This window comes from Elephas maximus, chromosome 3, assembly GCF_024166365.1.
Source record: "Elephas maximus indicus isolate mEleMax1 chromosome 3, mEleMax1 primary haplotype, whole genome shotgun sequence".
In the NCBI taxonomy this organism is placed as follows: domain Eukaryota; kingdom Metazoa; phylum Chordata; class Mammalia; order Proboscidea; family Elephantidae; genus Elephas; species Elephas maximus.
The window spans coordinates 134,021,525-134,041,734 of NC_064821.1; the positions used below are offsets into that span (position 1 = coordinate 134,021,525).

Here is a 20,210-nt window from a genome sequence, read left to right on the forward strand (position 1 = left end):
CAAGGGAGAATGAAAAAAACCAAAGACACAAGCAAAAGATTAGTCCAAAGGACTAATGGACCACAAGTACCACAGCCTCCACCAGACTGAGTCCAGTACAACTACATGGTGCCTGGCTACCATCACTGACTGCTCTGACAGGGATCACAATAGAAGGTTCTGGAAAGAGCTGGAGAAAAATGTAGAACAAAATTCTAACTCAGAAAGAAAGACCAGACTTACTGCCCTAACAGAGACTGGTGAAACCCTGAGAGTATGGTCCCTGGACACCCTTTCGGCTCAGTAATGAAGTCACTCCTGAGGTTCACCCTTCAGCCAAAGATTAGACAGGCCCGTAAAACAAAATGAGACTAAATGGGCACACCAGCCCAGGCGCAAGGATGAAAAGGCAGGAGGGGATGGGAAAGCTGGTAATGGGGAACACAAGGTCGAAACAGGGAGAGTGTTGACATGTCATGGGGGCGGCAACCAATGTCCAAAACCAATATATATGCATTGTTTAATAAGAACTAATTTCCTCTCTAAACCTTCATCTACAGTACTATTAAAAAATACTACGAGATACCATCTCACTCCTACTAAAATGGCATTGATTAAAAAAACAGAAAACAAATGTTTGCAAGGATATGGGGACACTGGAGCCGTTATCCACTGCTGGTGGGACTGTAAAATGGTACAACCACAATGGAAAGTGGGAAGACATTTCCTCAAAAACCTAGAAATAGAACTGTGTTCTGATCCAGCAATCCCACTCCTAGGGACATACCATACCCTAGAGACTTAAAAGTACTAACAGGAACAGGTAAATGCATTCCTATGTTCATTGCAGTTTTATTCATGATAGCAAAACAATGGAAACAACTGAAGTACCCATCAATGGAAGAATGGATAAGCAAACTGTGGTACATACATACAATGCAATACTAACCAAAAAACCAAACCTGTTGCTGTCCAGTCAATTCCAACTCACAGTGATCCTACAGGGCAGAGTAGAACTGCTCCATAGGGTTTCCAAGGCTGTACATCTTTACAGAAGCAAGACTGCCACATCTTTCTTCTGCGGAGCGACTCGTAGGTTTGAACCGCTGACTTTTCGACTAGCAGCCAAGCACTTACCCACTGCGCCACCAGGGCTTTTAATCGAATACTATGCAACTATAAAGAACAACAATGAGCCTGCTAAACATATTATAACATAGATGGACCTGGAGGGCATAATGCTAAGTGAAATAAGTCAAGCATATAAGGCAAATATTGTATGACCCTTCTTTCATAAGAAAACAACGGCAGATATAGAGAAACCAGTGCTCACTGGTGGTTACCAGAGAGAAGGGGTGGGGAGGGAATACGCTTTACAACTTAGAGACTTGTTACCGTTGGTGATGGGAAAATGGCCCCGAGTGGGAACTAGTGAACACAGGACAACCACAGTAAAGACTAGTGTTTGAGCACAAATAGAAGGGTATGACACAATTAAAGGGAATGCTGACAAACTGTGATAAATATAACTAATGTCAATGAACAATTTGTGTGGAAACTGTCAAAATTCATTGGAGGATTTACGGTCTTACAACAACAGCAATAACAACTACAAAATGTGTATGGTTACAGAGATATGTAAGAATACATATGTACAGGAAGGCATATGAATATATGGAAGTACATGTACGCGTGTAGCTGTAGGCATATGTGTATACATGTTTACGTATGCTGCATATAGCTTCAAATATAAAATAAAGCACCTGGGGGCACAGTTATGCATGGCTTACTTGACAAAACCAAACACCTCAGAGAATTGGTTTACTGGCTTTGAAGGCTTAGAACCATAGTCTTGTGGGGCAACTCCATCAATGGGCAAAATACAGTCTATTAAGACAATGTTCTATATCCCAGCTTGGTGAGCAGCGTCTAGGGTCTTAAAAGCTGTGAGCTGCCATCTAAGATAAAACTACTAGTCTCTACTCATCCAGAGCAAAAGAGAAAGAAGAAAATCAAAGACTCGAAGAAACTAGTCACCAGAACTTACAGTCTACACAATGGCCTCATGTATTTTGAGACCAGAAGAACCAGATGATGCCCTGCTACCTCTACCTGCTGTTTTGGCCAGAGACTCAATAAATGGTCCAGATAGAATGGGAGAAAAACGTAGAACAAAACTCAAGTTCCTGAAAAAAAAGGCCAGATTCACTGACCGATGAGCCCCCATAGGGACTAGACGAATCCCTGAGATTATCACCCTGAGGTACCCTTTAAACTTGGAACTTAAACCAATGCCAGAGGTCACATTTCAGGGTGGTGACAGATAAGACCATAAAATAAATAATATCACCTGTGAGTACTGGGCCCCTCTAAATAGTCTTCTGGATGAAACAACTGGTAAACATTTTCCCTAGACCAAACACAAGAAGGTAAGTGGGGTCAAGGAAGTTAGATTAAGGGAAACAGAGCAACCAGAATGGAAATGAGAATGCTGATACATTGTGAAAACTGTGATCAACATCCTGACACTATGTACAGAAATTGTTAAATGAGAACCTAATTTGTTGTGTAAGTTTTCACCAAAAATGCAAAATATTAAAAACTAATACCATGTAGTAAGTGGTTTAACAATATAGGTATTTTTCACCTAAATTTTTCTTCATAAATTAAGTTTTAATATATACCTGGATGGCTGAAACTCAAAATTTAGTATTACCCTAACAATACTCTAATAATTTGCCTTCTTCTTTTTGAATTTGTGGCTATTAGGAGGATTTATAGGTGGGGAGAACAGTGGAAATAACGCAAGCCTTAGAGGCGTGGGACAGACAGATTAATTCTGTTATCACAGGGTCATCTCTACAAGCTGGTTCCCTTATCAGTAAAACAAGGATGATAATACCTACCTCTTACAGTTGCAGAAATCCCGGTGGTGTGGTGGTTAAGTGCTATGGCTGCTGACCAAGAGATCAGCAGTTCGAATCCACCAGGGTCTCCTTGGAAACTCTATAGGGCAGTTCTACCCTGTCCTATAGGGTGGCTATGAGTCGGAATCCACTCAACGGCACTGGGTTTGGCTTTTTTGGTTTTTCTTAGGGTTGCTGTATTTAATGAGATAACAGGTGAATAACTAAGCTGAGTATGCCTAGGACACAGAAGATTTTTTAACGAACACGTCAGGTGATGTTCTAAATGCTTTATATCTATTATTAAATCAATCCTGACAACCCTATATATTATAATATTATTATTTCTCCTTTACAATCGAGGCACAGACAAGTAATTTGCCCAGTCATAGAGCTAATAATAAGCAGCAGAGTCAGGATTCCAACCACCCCCACCTTCCTTCACCCCCCATAATCGGCAAACCTTGAACTCCAGAGCCTATTCTTTTTTTTTTTATTTTTATTGTGCTTTAAGTGAAAGTTTACAAATCAAGTCATTCTCACACAAAAACCCAAATACACCTTGCTACACACTCCCAATTACTCTCCCCCAATGAGAAAGCCCACTCTCTCCCTCCACTCTTTTCTCGTGTCCATTTCGCCATCTTCTAACCCCCTCCACCCTCTCATCGCCCCTCCAGACAGGAGATGCCAACATAGTCTCAAGTGTTCACCTGATCCAAGAAGCTCATTCCTCACCAGCATCCCTCTCTAACCCGTTGTCCAGTCCAATCCCTGTCTGAAGAGTTGGCTTCGGGAATGGTCCCTGTCCTGGGCCAACAGAAGGTCTGGGGGCCATGACCACTGGGGTCCTTCTAGTCTCAGTCAGACCATTAAGTCTGGGTCTTATGAGAATTTGGGGTCTGCATCCCACTACTCTCTTGCTCCATCAGGGGTTCCTTCTTGTTTTCCATGTCAGGGCAGTCATTGGTTGTATCTGGGCACCATCTAGTTCTTCTTGTCTCAGGATGATGTAGTCTCTGGTTCATGTGGCCCTTTCTGTCTCTTGGGCTCGTAATCACCCTGTGTCCTTGGTGTTCTTCATTCTCCTTTGATCCAGGTGGGTTGAGACCTATTGATGCACCTTAGGTGGCTGCTTGCTAGCATTTAAGACCCCAGACGCCACTCTTCAAAGTGGGATGCAGAATGTTTTCTTAATAGATTTTATTATGCCAGTTGACTTAGATGTTCCCTGAAGCCATGGTCCCCAGATCCCTGCCCCTGCTACGCTGACCTTCGAAGTAGTTTATTCAGGAAACGTCTTTGCTTTTGGTTTAGTCCAATTGTGCTGACCTCCCCTGTACTGTGTGCTGTCTTTCCCTTCACCTAAAGTAGTTCTTATCTACTATCTAATTAGGGAGTGCCCCCTCCAACCCCCTCTCCCGTAACCACAAAAGAATGTTTTCTTCTCAGTTTAAACTATTTCTCAAGTTCTTATAATAGTGGTCTTATACAATATTTGTCCTTTTGCAACTGACTAATTTCACTCAGCATAACACCTTCCAGGTTCCTCCATGTTATGAAATGTTTCACAGATTCCTCACTGTTCTTTATCAATGCATAGTATTCCATTGTGTGAATATACCATAATTTATTTATCCACTCATCCACTGATGGGCACCTTGGTTGCTTCCATCTGTTTGCTATTGTAAACAGTACTGCAGTAAACATGGATGTGCATGTATCTGTTCGTGTAAAGGCTCTTATTTCTCTAGGATATATTCCAAGGTGTGGGATTCCTGGATCATATGGTAGTTCTATTTCTAGCTTTTTAAGGAAGCGCCAAATCTATTTCCAAAGTGGTTGTACCATTTGACATTCCCACCAGCAGTGTAGAAGTGTTCCAGTCTCTCCACAGCCTCTCCAACATTTATTATTTTGTGTTTTTTGGATTAATGCCAGCCTTGTTGGAGTGAGATGAAATCTCATTGTAGTTTTGATCTGCATTTCTCTAATGGCTAATGATGATGAACATTTCCTCATATATCTGTTAGCTACCTGAATGTCTTCTTTAGTGCAGTGTCTATTCATATGTTTTGCCCATTTTTTAATTGGGTTATGATACTGAGTTTCTGCAGTATCATATAGATTTTAGGGATCAGGCGCCGATTAGAAATGTCATAGCTAAAAACTTTTTCCCAGTCTGTAGGTAGTCTTTTTACTCTTTTGGCAAAGTCTTTGGATGAGCATAGGTATTTGATTTTTAGGAGCTCCCAGTTATCTAGTTTTTCTTCTGCATTGTTAGTAATGTTTTGTATACTGTATATGCCATGTATTAGGGCTCCTAACATTGTCCCTATTTTTTCTTCCACGATCTTTATTATTTTAGATTTTATATTTAGGTCTTTGATCCATTTTGAGCTAGTTTTTGTGCATGGAGTGAGGTATGGGTCTTGTTTCTTTTTTTTGCAGATGGATATCCAGTTATGCCAGCACCATTTGTTAAAAAGGCTGTCTTTTCCCCATTTAACTGTTTTGGGGCCTTTGTCAAATATCAACTGCTCATATGTGGATGGATTTATGTCTGGATTCTCAATTCGGTTCCATTGGTCCATGTATCTGTTGTTGTACCAGTACCAGGCTGTTTTGACTACTGTGGTGGTATAAATGGTTCTAAAATCAGGTAAAGTAAGGCCTCCCACTTTGTTCTTCTTTTTCAGTAATGCCTTATTTATCCAGGGCCTCTTTCCCTTCCACATGAAATTGGTGATTTGTTTCTCCATCTCATTAAAGAATGTCCTTGGGATTTGGATTGGAATTGCATTAAATATATAGATCGCTTTTGGTAGAATAGACATTTTTATAATGTTAAATCTTCCTATCCATGAGCAAGGTATGTTCTTCCACTTATGTAAGTCTCTTTTGGTTTCTTGCATAAGTGTACTGTAGTTTTCTTTGTATGTCTTTTACATCTCTGGTAAGATTTATTCCTAAGTATTTTACCTTCTTGGGGGCTACTGTAAATGCAATCGATTTGGTGATTTCCTCTTCGATGTCCTTTTTGTTGGTGTAGAGGAATCCAACTGATTTTTGTATATCTTGTATCCCAATACTCTGCTCAACTCCTCTATTAGTTTCAGTAGTTTTCTGGAGAATTCCTTAGGGTTTTCTGTGTATAAGATCATGTCATCTGCAAATAGAGATACTTTTACTTCTTCCTTGCCGATCTGGATGCCCTTTATTTCTTTATCTAGCCTAACTGCTCTAGCTAGGACTTCCAGAACAATGCTGAATAAGAGTGGTGATAAAGGGCATCCTTGTCTGGTTCCCAATCACAATGGGAATGTTTTCAGGCTCTCTCCATTTAGGGTGATGTTGGCTGTTGGCTTTGTATAAATGCCCTTTATTACGCTGAGGAATTTTCCTTCTATTCCTATTTTGCTGAGAGCTTTTATCCTGAATGAGTGTTGAACATTGTCAAATGCCTTTTCTGCATCGATAAAATCATGTGATTCTTGTCTTTTGTTTTATTTATGTGGTGGATTACATTAATTGTTTTTCTAACGTGGAACCACCCCTGCATAACTGGTATGAATCCCACTTGGTCATGGTGAATTATTTTTTTCATATGTTGCTGAATTCTATTGGCTAGAATTTTGTTGAGGATTTTTGCATCTACATTCATGAGGCATATAGGTCTATAGTTTTCTTTTCTTGTGGTGTCTTTACCTGGTTTTGGTATCAGGGATATGGTGGCTTCATAGAATGAGTGTGGTAGTATTTCATCCTTTTCTATGCTCTGAAATAACTTTAGTCACAGTGGTGTTAACTCTTCTCTGAAAGTTTTGTAGAACTCTGCAGTGAAGCCATCCGGACCAGGGCTTTTTTTTTTGTTGGGAGTTTTTTGATTACCTTTTCAATCTCTTCTTTTGTTATGGGTCTACTTAGTTGTTCTACCTCTGTTTGTGTTAGTTTAGGTAGGTAGTGTGTTTCTAGGAATTCATCCATTTCTTTTAGGTTTTCAAATTTGCTTGAGTATAGTTTTTCATAGTAATCTGATATGATTCTTTTAATTTCAGTTGGGTCTGTTGTAATATCACCCCTCTCATTTCTTATTCGGGTTATTTGCTTCCTCTCCTGTTTTTCTTTTGTCAGTTTGGCCAGTAGTTTATCAATTTTGTTGATTTTTTCAAAAAGCCAGCTTTTGGTCTTGTTAATTCTTTCAATTGTTTTTCTGTTTTCTTTTTCATTTAGTTCAGCTCTAATTTTTATTATTTGTTTTCTTCTGGTGCCTATGGGTTTCCTGTGTTGCTCTCTTTCTATTTGTTCAAGTTGTAAGGATAATTCTTTGATTTTGGCCCTTTCTTCTTTTTGGATGTGTGCACTGATTGATATAAATTGGCCTCTAAGCACTGCTTTTGCTGTGTCCCAAAGGTTCTGATAGGAAGTGTTTTCTTTCTCATTGGATTCTCTGAATTTCTTTATTCCATCCTTAATGTCTTCTATAATCCAGTCTTTTTTGAGCAGGGTATTGTTCAGTTTCCAAGTGTTTGATTTCTTTTCCCTGCTTTTTCTGTTACTGATTTCCACTTTTATGGCCTTATGGTCAGAGAAGATGCTTTGTAATATTTCGATGTTTTGGATTCTGCTAAGGCTTGCTTTATGACCTAATGTGTGGTCTATTCTAGAGAATGTTCCATGTGCACTCGAAAAGAAAGTATACTTGGTTGCCGTTGGGTGGAGTGTTCTGTATATGTCTACGAGGTCAGAGCCTATTCTCTTAACCGTCACACGTCTCTGCGTCAGTGGACGAAGAGTCTTAGCAAACAGTATCTCCTACCACCACTCCTATAAAGACAGGATTTTTAATTCTATCTCCCAGTTGGACAAAGACTCATAAAATAGTGTGAAGATACAAATTATAGTAAAATATTTCATCTGCATCTCTTTGGGTTGAGGAATACAAATCTCAGTAAAGCTCCTGGTCAAAGCTTGCCATTAGAAAGCTACCTTCTTAGTAACTCGGTGCTACATGCTGTGCTTTAAGTCTCCAGGATTCTGCAAATTCCTCATATATTCTTGAACCAATTGCTGCTGCAGTATGAAAAACAGTATGGTATAATGGTTAGAAGCACACAATCCAAGGTCTGAGTACCTGGGTTCAAACCCCAGCTCCATCACCTACAAACTAAGTGACCCTGAACGTAAATCTTCTCTGTACCTCATTTTTCTTATCTGTAAAAGGGAAATGTAGGATTATTATATGTTTAAACACGTTTATGCATGTAAAGCGCTTAAAACAGGGTCTTGGGTACACAGTAAACGCTCAACAAATGCTGGCTACTGTTACTGTTTCACTGTCTAGGAAAGATTTCCATACCATTTTATTTAGAAACAAAAAGTCACAGAGTAATTGTCTAACATGATGTCATTTGGTTTTAAAAAAGAAAAACTAATGTGAGTATACACCTACATATAGGTAAAATTCTGCTCTATAAAGACAGAAGTTTGTATAAAAAACAGAAAAACTCTGAAGGAAAGACCAACCTGGGAATAGGAAGAGGAGGCAGGGGCAGGACTTTCACTCCTTTCTTTATGTTCTTTCAACCTCCTCCTCCCAAAAAAGAAAAAGATATTACGGGTAGTAATTACTTTTTTTTTTTTTTTTTTTTTTGGGTCACCTAAATTTTCTATAGTGAATATGTTTTCCATATATTCAGAAAAGAAATCCATGTTTTTAAAAGACAATTATGCTCATCAGCAGAGGCAATGGGAGTGAATAGCAACACTCTCAAACACCAGAACTAATGGTAAAATGGCATGAGTGATGAAAAATACAAAATATATATTTCTAGATTAACCAATTAATTTACAATACCTTAATGTACCAAGGCAAGCAGCCCTGCTGGACAAAAACTGGTTGGAAAATATACAAACATGCTAGAGTTACTTAGGTAATCGATTACGTAAAGGAAACAGAACTTTACTGGAGGTCAGTAGTTTGTAGTTTTGGAGGGCAATTTAGCACTATACAAAAATTTGAAATGCTTAAATTTTTCCTCTAATCAGTTAAACTTCTAAACATCCATTATCACACATTCCATCATACACATGACCAAGCATAACATAAAAGGACACTGTAGATTGCAGCATTATTTGTAATGGCAAGAAACTGAAAACAACGTAAATATTCATCAATAAGGAAACAGTTAAAAACCAATACACCTGGTATAGCCAGAAGAGCGACTCTGGACTTATTAAAGCAAGAAGTATATCTGCATGTATACGTTAAAAAACATGTCACCAATTAGTAAGAATGGTATGATCATCATTTTTTGTTGCTGTTGTTGTTAAATAAAACTATATACATTTAGAAGAAAGGTCTGGAAAAGTTACAAACTCTTGCCAATGACATCCCTGGGGAATGAGATGACTGGGGATAGGGAGGGATGGAAGATCAGGGCTTTCACTTCTTGCATAATACACACACCTCTATATAGCTTGAATGTTTTAGGAGCATGCATTCTCTTGTAAAATATTTAGAAGCAATGGATTTACGAAAAGGTAAATGAGATGTGTGTGAAAGCACTTTTTATCTCAATCCCAGACAGTGGTTCCCCCACCCTACAATGAAACCTCAACTTGGACAAATGACAAACTTTTTCCACCAATCAATTATACTTCTCATACCTAACCCATGTAAGATAGGGCCAGTCTTAACAACTATTTCAATATCAAAACCAAACCCAAGTCGATTCTGACGCATAGCGACCCCAAAGGGCGTCCAAGGCTGTCAATCTCTAGAGAAGCAGACTGCCGCATCTTTCTCCCACAGGGCCGCTGGTGGTTTCGAACCATCAACCTTTCGGTTAGCAGCTGATCGCTTTAACCACTGTGCCCAGGGCTCCTCAGTCTTCATACCAATGCCCTACATATCAGAGCTCATCTGTGGGAATGTCTATGGGAATCTAGTCCATCTGGGATCAGAAATACAGAAGACAGACTTTTCCCCTCACTGTTGTGAAAAGCAAAGACAGACTATTGGCAGACCTAGCAAATGGGGACTCTCCCTCTGGCTCAATTAACAATCCAGACTCGGTAGGAACTAAGAAGAAAGAAGAATCACTTTTATTTGTAACTATTAAGATTGTTTTATATGCTGAGTGAAATAAGTCAATCACAAAAAGGACAAACACTGTACGATACCACTATTATAAAAAGTTAAGAAAAGGTTTACACACAGAAAGAAACATTCTCTGATGGTTACCAGAGATGAGAGGAGGAGGGTAGGAAAATCACTAACTAGACAGTGGACACGTATTAATTTGGGTGAAGGGAAAGGCAATAGACAGTAAGAGGAATGTCAGCACAACATGACCAAGGTAAAGGAAGACACTTGGGGCTACGCAAGAGTAAAAGGCAACAACAGCAAATATTATTATTTACACAACCCTGCAATAACAGTAATAATAATTTACAAGTGGATACACAGGTAGGTAGATATGTAAGCTGAACAGACATGGGATGGCTTATGGGGGTATACATAGGGTTGGCAGGGGATATAGCTACATACGTATTTGTACGGGCTGCAAATACACCCATGTATATATAGTAGAGCACACAGCTGGGCAAAGTTATGAATACTCCTTAGCTACAACCAAACCCTCTGAGGGACCGAATCACTGGGCTTGAGGGCTTAGGATCATAATCTCAAGGGACATCTAAATCAACTGCATAACACAGTCCATAAAGACAACGTTCTACATCCTACTTTGGGGAGTAGCAACCTGGGTCCTAAAAGCTTGCAAGTGGCCATCTATATACAACTATTGGTCTCTTCCCTTCTGGAGCAAAGAGTGAAGAAAATCAAAGACTCAAGGAAGCAATTAGTTCAAAGGGCTAATGGGCCACGTGAACCACAACCTCCACTAGCCTGAGACCAGAAGAACTAAATGGTGCCTGGCTACCACTACCTACTACTCTGATCGGGATCACAACAGAAGGTCCTGGCAGAGTGGGAAAAAAATTTAGAACAAAATTCAAATCATAAAAAAGACCAGACTTACTATGTCTGATAGACACTAGTGGAACCTTAGACACCCTTCAAACCTGGAACTGAGCCCACTAATGGCAATCACCTTTCAGCCAAACAACAGACAGGCCTATACAGTAAATAATAACACCCATGAGGGATGTGCTCCTCAGAACAATCAACCATGAGACCAAAACGGCAACATTTGCCTCGAAACAAATTTCCAAGTACAGGAAGAGGCAGAAAAGATGGGCAAATGGAAATGGGGAACCCAGGGAGGAAATGGGTAGAGTGCTGTCACACTGAGGAGACTGCAACTAATGTCACAAAACAAAATGTGCATAAATTGTTGAAGGGGAAGCTAATTTGCTTTGTAAACTTTCATCCGAACCACAATAAAATGTTGAAAAATACATAAGAAAAAAATATTTTTAAAAAAGAACGTCCTTACTATATTATATTAACCTTCTATGAATCAAGCAACTAATAAGGTACATTTCTCTGATTCCAGGCCACAGCTCATGAAGTTATATAAGGCATGTACTTAGAGTCTATGCCACACCATCTAATATTTGACTATACATTGACTTTTTACGGCTAATGTTGTCATCTGTTTTGGTCTTGATTCTCCAATTACACTGTTAGTTTTTTCAGGCCACCGTCATGTCAGAGGAGCTGCACAGGGTATTGGAAGAACACCAGATTGAGAGCTGGCGCTATGGGTCTCAGAACTAGTCCATCATTTACTGAATGACTTTGAACCAATGATAATTTTTTCAGGTTTCAGTTTATACATGTGTAAAATTAGGAGGTCAAACTAAGTGACCTTTAAAGATTTTTCAGTTCTATTACCTACGATATGTACATTTCTCATGGGACCTAATACAGAACTGAGTACAGCTCTGTATATCAAATTTATTTCTTCCCATTTTTATAGCAGAATATGCACAGTCTTCAACCAAATGCTCAGCAAATGAGACTATCAAATTTTAATAGAATAGAATAAAAACAAAGGTAAGCATATACCTTTTACTTGGAACAATTTTAAGCACTTTAGATATAGTAACTCTTTCAATCTCTCAGCAACTAAATAAAACAATTGTTTTTCCCCTATGATATATGACGAAACCGAGGCCCAAGAGAGTTTTCTTGCCCAAGGTCACACAGTCAGAATGTGACAAAGCCAAGATGCAAAGCCTGGTAGTCCGGCATGTTTAACCATGCCACCCTACTGCCTTTATTGTGATAGAGGAGGGAATACACGAGGGGAGAGACACTGTTACCAACTGAACACACATGAATTCCAAGAATAATGCAGAAGTGTTACCAAGTAGTAAATAAATGTTGAAAAATGGAAATCAAACAAAATAAATAGTCCTAGGGAATGCATGGCTAAGCAAACTTACTAAACCTTGGAGGGGAACTTTTGAAAAAAACAAGCAGTATGGCAGTTGAGGAGCCCTGGTAGCACAGTGGTTAACAGCTTGGCTGGTAACCAGAAGGTGGGCAGTTCGAATCCCCCAGTCGTTCCTTGGAAACCTTATAGGGCAGGTCTACTCTGTCCTATAAGGTCGCTATGATTCAGAATCAGCTTGATGCCAACGGGTTTGGTTTAGGGCAGCTGAACATTTATACTTATATCCTATTCATATATTCTACAACTCAGCCAAGTCCACTCTTAGATATAAACTCAAGAGTAACTCTTAAGTATGTACATCAGGAGATGCGTATACAAACACAAGCACTCTTCCCAACAGAAAATTAGCACAAGAACAAGAAAATTAGCACAAGCAACCCAAACACTCATCAACAGAATAGGTAAACTGTCGCATATTCACAAAACGGAATATTATGCAGCAATCAGAAAACTTCAGTGACACAATATGGATGAAATCTCAGTAATATAGTATTAAGTGGATGAATCTCAGCATTATAAATGAAAAAGGTTAAATCCTGGAAGACAGAGCAGGTAATGTACAGTTTTTAATTGTAGGTATGGAAAACTTAAAGATGCAGTAAGATCCTTTCAGTAAGCTCTACACTGAACTCATTATCATCACACTTAACCACAACCAGCTTTATTAACCTTATTCCTCTGCTCTCTTTATCTAAATGACACTATTATCTATCTAGTTCCCCCAAAAAAGACAGCAAGGAAATGAATACAAGTTTCAGTAAACAGTTACCTCAAGGTAAGGGAAGTGGAATGGGATGCAGAGACCAATACGGTTATACAGAGGTTGCTGTCAAGGTCCTAGCTTTATATTACGGCACCCTGGTGGCACCAAAGTTAAGCACTTGGCTACTAACTGAAGGGATGGCCGTTGTAACTCACCTGGTCGCTCTGCAGGAGAAAAGCTGTTATCATTTAATCCTTACCAATGGCCTTTTTTAATTTAATGGCCTTAGGAGGGAGTAGATATAACACTATATTGTGGATGCAAGAAAATGAGGCTCACAAAGGTTAACTTGCCTACAGTTACAAACCTGGAAGGTAGAAATAAAAACCCAGCAATTTAACCTGTAAGCTAAGAATAAAGATCAGCTATTTATGATTCCAAAGCCTCAAAGCCCCTGGCCTCCTCTTGACAAGTACTCTGAGCAAATGATGTAAATTCTAAGCCCATTTCCTCAATATAAAATAAAAAGAATGATAATGGCTATATTTATTGATAACCGCACTTCTTGACGATTTCTGAGACTACTTCTTGCTTTTACATTCTAGATTCTACATGGAATGATATTCCTAAACTTGGGTACAGAATAGCAAGAATACTGTTGAGAGTGCCATCTTTTAGCTAGAAAAGCATGGACATCCTGATTATGATTATTTGCCCAAAACCAGACAAACTCAAGACTCAGCTTCATAACCTAGACTACTGACCCTCAGGTAAAAATCTTTTTGGTACCTAACACCAACATCGGAGCCTTGGTGGTACAGTGGTTAGAGCTTGGCTGCTAACCAAAAGGTCAGCAGTTCAAATCCCCCAGCTGCTCCTTGGATACCCTATAGGTCAGTTTTACTCTTCCTACAGGGTCGCTATGAGTTGGAATCAACTCGACGGCAATGGGTTTGGTTTGGTTTGTTTAACACCAATATCAGCTGGTACCAATCCTGGATTATAGATATCTGTACTGGCCACTCACTGGACTATATATATGATTTTAAAATCTTATTGGGTGCTAAAATTCTTTTAAACAATATTCTTCTAACAATTTCCTCCAAACAATGTTTCCAAGATAAGCTCCATTTTCAATAGCCCTGGCACGTATATTTTTTCAGTGCTCGCTGTATGACAGGAATTATACCAAGTGATTTCTTAAAAATTATTTTTGCTTTTTATTTCCCAGTATTTTTTGTACAAAAAGCATATATTACTTTTATAATCTGAAAAAAATGCTTCAAGAAAGATATAGCAAACTAGGTAATTAACGGTCAGGGGCTGGCTAACTTAGGCAGTGACAACTAGGATCGTGAAGGGCAGATGAGAAATATTTCAGAAGTGGGACTGACAGACAAGGTGACTAGTATACATAAGGTAGGCATTTAGTCTTTTACATCAAAACCTGTCTCTGGTACTAGATAGATAATAGTGTCATCATTTAGACAAAGAGAGCAGAGGAGTAAGGTTAATAAAGCTGGATTTGGCTAAGTGTGTGGTGATAATGAACTCAGTGTAGAACTTACTTGGTTCAGAAGTGCCTTTATGAGACAAATGGGAATAAACTCTAGGGCCTGGAGATCAAAAGCCATCAGGGCAGATTTAGGAGTCATCAGTGTACACATAGTAGTTGAATTCATATAGGAAAAAAATCCCAGAAAGAGCTCTGGAGAGCATCAACATGTAACAGGTAAACAAAGGAGACCAAAATGGAGAAGCTGAAGACAGAAACAGGTGGGGGTGAGGGGCCCTAGAAAAAACAAAACTTTAAAGAGGAGGTGATGAACAGCAGCAAATGCCGCAGAACAGTCAATTTGGATAGATACATGTTCGATTTGATGAGTAGTGACTTTACTGACAAAGCTGAGGGGTAAAAATGAAAATCAGATGGCAGAAAGGTGACCAGCAAATAACAGAAGATAAAAAAAAAAAAAAAATTTTTTTTTTTAATAAACAAAGATCACTTGTTCTCCAAGCTTCGTCTAACAATGTAGGTAGTGTCTCTGAATGTAAGTTTATTAGATGCACATGGATGGATCTGCCAGTGATTAAAAAAAACTGTATATCAGTTCTTTCAGTTACAGCATTTTTATATCAAATAGAAATAATAATAAGTACTCAATAAACGGAACTATTTTTCCAGGCACTGTTCTGGGTACATATCTTCTCATTTAATCACTGCAATCCTATGAAGTAGGTGTTATCACCCCTAATTTACAAAAGAGCCCTGGTGGTGCAACAGTTACGCACTCAGCTGCTAACTGAAAGGCTGGCAGTTTGAACCCACCCAGTGACTCTGTGAGAGAAAAACTTGGCTATCTGCTTCCGTAAAATTACAGTCAAGGAAACCCTATGGGGCACTTCTTCTCTGTCACATTGGGGTTGCTATGAATCGGAATCATCTCATAGGCACACAGCAACAATTTACAAATGAAACGACTAAGGCACACATAGGTAACTTGCCCTATGGGTGTCAGATCCAAAACTTTACTCCAGAGAATAAGAGGGAGGGAGGGAAATGTTTGAAGCAAGAGTTAATGGAGGAAAACTGTAGATTATTATTATAGTCAAGTATGTTCTGTTTAACTGGTTGCAAGCTTAATTTCTATTTAAGAACTTATTTGAAAGACATTTTATGTCTTCTCTCATCTCAGAATTCTACATTGTTAAGAGTTTGACATTTTTATGCATTCAATGATACTTAAGATTCTGCGTTGCATTATAACTGTGTTATTTCTCCTACTGAATTGCAGGTTGCTTGAAAATGGAGCTGTAGCTTATGGCTCCTCCTTCAGTTTTAAAAGTAGAAGATACTCAATAAAGTTTGTCATATGAATAATTATTTCTGCTCTCCCGAAATCTGTGGGGGCTACAATAAAATATTTAAGTCTTTAATTCCTGTGTAGGGCTGCTGTCTCTCAGATATTACTTGGATTCTCTACATTCGGGGCTCTTTTGGATCACTCAATTACTAATTTTGATGGAAATATTCACCTAAAGTAAAACTAGAAAAACTATCAACAAACCCATTGCCACCCAGCTGGCTCCAACTCATGACAATCCTCTAAGTGTCAGAGGAGAACTGTGCTCCATAGGGTTTTCAATAGCTATGAACTTTTGGAAGTAGACTGCCAGGCCTTTCCTACAGGGTGCCTCTGGGTGGATTCATCTTGCCAACCTTTCAGTTGGTAACCGAGTGCAAATCATTTGCACTACCCAGAGACTCCTACCTAAAATAAAAATCAATTATTATTCCCCCGAATAAAACCTTTCCACGGTTCCCTATCACTTCCCAGTCAAAGTTCACAGTCCTGTTCTCCAACCTTATCACTAGCCCATCGAACTCTGCTCCAACTCTACCACCAAACCACCTGTAATGCTCCAACTGTAAATGCTCTAAGAACTCCCCCTCCTCCCTGTCAAGACATGGATGCCATATGGGAAGGCTTTAGAAAAAGAAAGAGAATTTGAACTATTTTTCATGTTTGCTCTCTCCCTTATTATGCTGTAAATTTCCTAAATTTACAAGATAACATTCATCTTTTTATCCTCAGATCTAGCAAGCAGCAGCTTAATTACATGTTCAGCAAATGTTCACTGAGAATAACTCAGTAAAGTGTAATTTAATAAATCTGGTATTATATAAAATAGTAATACTGGCCCACTATCAAAATAAAATTTTAGATTGTTTTCCATTAGCTGTAATGAATGGTTCACTTCTCTAAATTCTATCTTATTCCATAAGTTCCTGAATTCAAGGTAACTTGCACCTTCATTACCAGCAAATCATGATCTCCAAAGCCACAGAACATATTCAAAGAGTATAAAAAACTTTTTGTGCCACGAGCAAACAATCTAACCAATATTTTGGAAACCCTACTGGCACAGTGGAAACCCTGGTGGTGTAGTGGTTAAGAACTACGGCTGCTAACCAAAAGGTCGGCAGTTCGAATCCACAAGGCGCTCCGTGGAAACTCTATGGAGCAGTTCTGCTCTGTCCTATGGGCTCGCTACGAGTTGTAATCGACTCGACCGCAACGGGTTTATAGGCAAATTTACAACTATTGTGAAAGATACAGAAAAAAATCACAAAAAGCTTTGGAACTGCTCCACTTTAAGTATGTGAAATGAATTCCAACCACGCTATTCTGGGACAATGTCTTTTTCATCCTTTTACCCCTAGATGCATACTACATAGAAGGTACTCAACTCTCTACTTTTATAAAACCCATGTCATACTAGTTTTGGCCAAAGAGCAGGCTCTGTCAGGTTTTAGGAAGGCGCAGTATATAATCCTGACTTTGTGCTGGCCTTGAGGCCTTTGGCAAATCACCTGAACAGTTAACATTCTATTTTTCTAATATACACCCTCAGCATGTTTGGAACATAACGTGCTTTAACAAGTCTTGTCACAAGGTGCAACCGTGTTACAAAGAGATCTTCATAGTTCGTCCCGGAATATCTAAGTCTCTGCAGTTACCTTCAAGCAGCTTTACTCATGTTACTTAATCCCAGGTTTTATTATCTTCATTGTACAGATGGGGAAAGAAAAGGGAAGGAAGGGTATAAAATGACTTGGCTCAAGATGCCCAGCAAGTCACTGAAGAGCCTTCATTTTAACTACCAGTTTCTAACTTTCTTCTCAAAGAACTATTTTGTTTGAGAAACTTATAGACAACAGGAAGAAGAGTGTCAAATTAGTTACCAGCTTTTCTTATTTTAGTTTGAATGAATAACCTAAGCTTCCTAGGATGTACATTATGTCTGCTCTAGCACAAGAGATTTGATGGACTGTTTTGTTGGCTGAATCCAAGTTCATAAATCTACCTCTTAACTTCTTCTGCAGCCCTGGTGGCACAGTGGTTAAAGCACTCCACTGCTAACCAAAAGGTCAGTGGTTTCAATCCACCAGCTGCTCCATGGTAGAAAGATGCGGCAGTCTGCTTCTCCAAAGATTTACAGCCTTGGAAACCCTATGGGGCAGCTCTACTCCGTCCTATAGGGTAGCTGTGAGTTGGAATCCACTGACAGCAGCGGGTTTGATGGGTTTGGGTTGGCCTAAGCTAACTCTATAGGGTCACTATGAGTCAGAACTGACTCAACGGCAGCCGGATTGGTTTTTGGTTTTGGTAAGCAAACTCTAAAGGCATTTGTTTTTTTTCTCTCCAGATCTCTAATTCTTCTCAAATTTTATTCAGTTTCCTAAATGTGTCAAGTCATACCTTCCTTTCCAGATCGGAATCAAATTATAAAGCTGCCAAAATTTTCTTCTATCTATCTCAACAGTATACCAATCCCTCTTGAACCATGAAGGGCTCCACTGCATGCATCATTCACGGCCAACTCCAGGCCTAGACCCTAATCGAAATTGTTTGGGAAGCCCCCACCCTTGCACTTCTAAACCACCCTTTGAGGAACGATTCTTCTCATCCTGAACCCGTTATGGGGTCCAAAAAAGGGAAACCTCAATTTTCCCAGATTTAACAAGAACTGTATTATCACTCTTAGAAATTACACCTTAGCATTCACAATCCTTAAAACGTAGTAATCTAAAGATGCCCTTATTACACACACTGAGACAAAATCATGTAGCAGATTCCATTTCTTGGGCCCAAGTGACTTGCATAACCGAGCGATAAGCTAGGCTCAAAAAGGTGCAGAGAGCTTACAATCCGGTTTACTGTACTTTACTACAAAATTCTACATCAAAATGTTTTCCCCCATGCCTGCAGACAGATGATGTAAGTTCTTCCCCCAGACTTTTAAGTAGACCATTATCAGGGTTCGGGGTTCTCTTCCCCTGCAATAGCCACGGACCATCCAGTAACTCACTTTAACGACTGCCTACTGCGGCTCCCATTAACAAATCCCTAGCCCCGCATTGCCCACAGCCTCTAGTAAGCAGGCACTGTAGCCCCAAATCAACCATCCCCTCCTCCCCCCACGTCTCCGCGCCGTTCGTCATCCCACTCCAGGCGCCACCCTTTTTCCATCTCGGAGAGGGTTTTGGACTCCCTGGCCGCGCCCCGGGCCGGAGCCCTCCTGAGAGCGCAGCGCTGCGATCACCAGCGGGAGCCGCTACCTACCTCCCACCTCCTCCGCCAGGCGCGGCTGGGCAACGCTCACTCGCACCCTCCAACGGCACCAACGGCCGCACGGAGCCTCTCGCGGAGCCGCGGGGCGCCGAGCCAGGTGCCGGCTCTCACCTCCGCGCCGCACCCGCCCGCCCCCCGCCCCGCCGGCGCCGCCCGCCCCTTTTCGGGCCGGCGCGTCACAATCCCCGCCGCGGAGCAGAGGCCATAGGCTGCTCACCGTCACGGCCCCCGGGAGCGGCGGGGAGTCGCCGCTCGGCGTCCTAGGCCGGCTCCCACAGCCCCGAGGGCCAGAACAGCCGCCTCGGGACGCACCGCCTTGGGCTGGCGCCCCTCCTCCGCCTCGGGCTCCCGCCTTCCCCGCCCCTGGGCCGCTCCGCTCCGCCCCTCGCGGCCGCCTCCCGGCCTCGGCAGGTTTGCAAGGTTCCCACCCCGCCCCCTTGCCGCCGTCGCCGCAGGCCGAGCTGCCTCCCATTGGCTCCGCCAGTTGCTAGGCGATGAACAACCGCGGCTTGCATTGGTCCGGTGGGGGCCTCCGGAGTCTCCTCCCCACCTCCAAAAAAACCCAGAGAAAAAGAAAACCTTATCCCTAGAGCCGGCGCAGGATGCGGGCGCAGCTGCGGCTGCGGCACCTGTTACGCCCTGGGATTCACCCGGCCGTCCCTGTTCCCCGCCCCCAGCTCGGGGCCAGGGGCTCTGTGGGGGAAGAGGCCGTGGCTGCTTGAAAGCACGCTTTCGGAGCCCGAGTGAACCCCAGCACCCATCCTAGAAGCAAAAATGCAAGCTTCCAGAAGCGCCACGTGAGTTTGCAAAAGTGAAAAACTAAACCAAACAACAGCCGGCACCCAAAATTAGGTCCGGCCCAAGGGAAGGAAGGTTTAAGCGTCGGGAATCATGGATGCAAACAACCTAAAAGCGAGAAAGTTATGTGTAAAATTAGGCCCAAGAAATTGACCAAAGCGGAAGACAGCGCGCAAAGAGAAGAATGTAAGAAATGGCACTCTTGAACTAGAAGTTTATGCAAAACGTCCCACCCACTCAGCAAAATATGTGCAAAGAA

At 40.9% G+C, this 20,210-nt stretch overlaps 1 protein-coding gene across 10 annotated transcripts in view; it reads right to left on the reverse strand.

The window, feature by feature from the left end:
- The window catches only part of SSX2IP (SSX family member 2 interacting protein), a 63,488-nt gene extending 43,968 nt beyond the window's left edge, over nt 1–19,520 (reverse strand). For 8 of the 10 annotated variants that reach the window (XM_049879641.1, XM_049879644.1, XM_049879637.1 and 5 more), the window contains exon 1: nt 19,371–19,520. The gene's annotated coding sequence lies outside the window, so the exon portion shown is untranslated. Of the gene's footprint in view, nt 1–2,885; nt 3,081–19,144 lie in introns of all 10 variants that reach the window. The other 2 variants (XM_049879639.1, XM_049879638.1) reach the window with 2 other exon arrangements.
- Nucleotides 19,521–20,210: the final 690 nt, after the last annotated feature.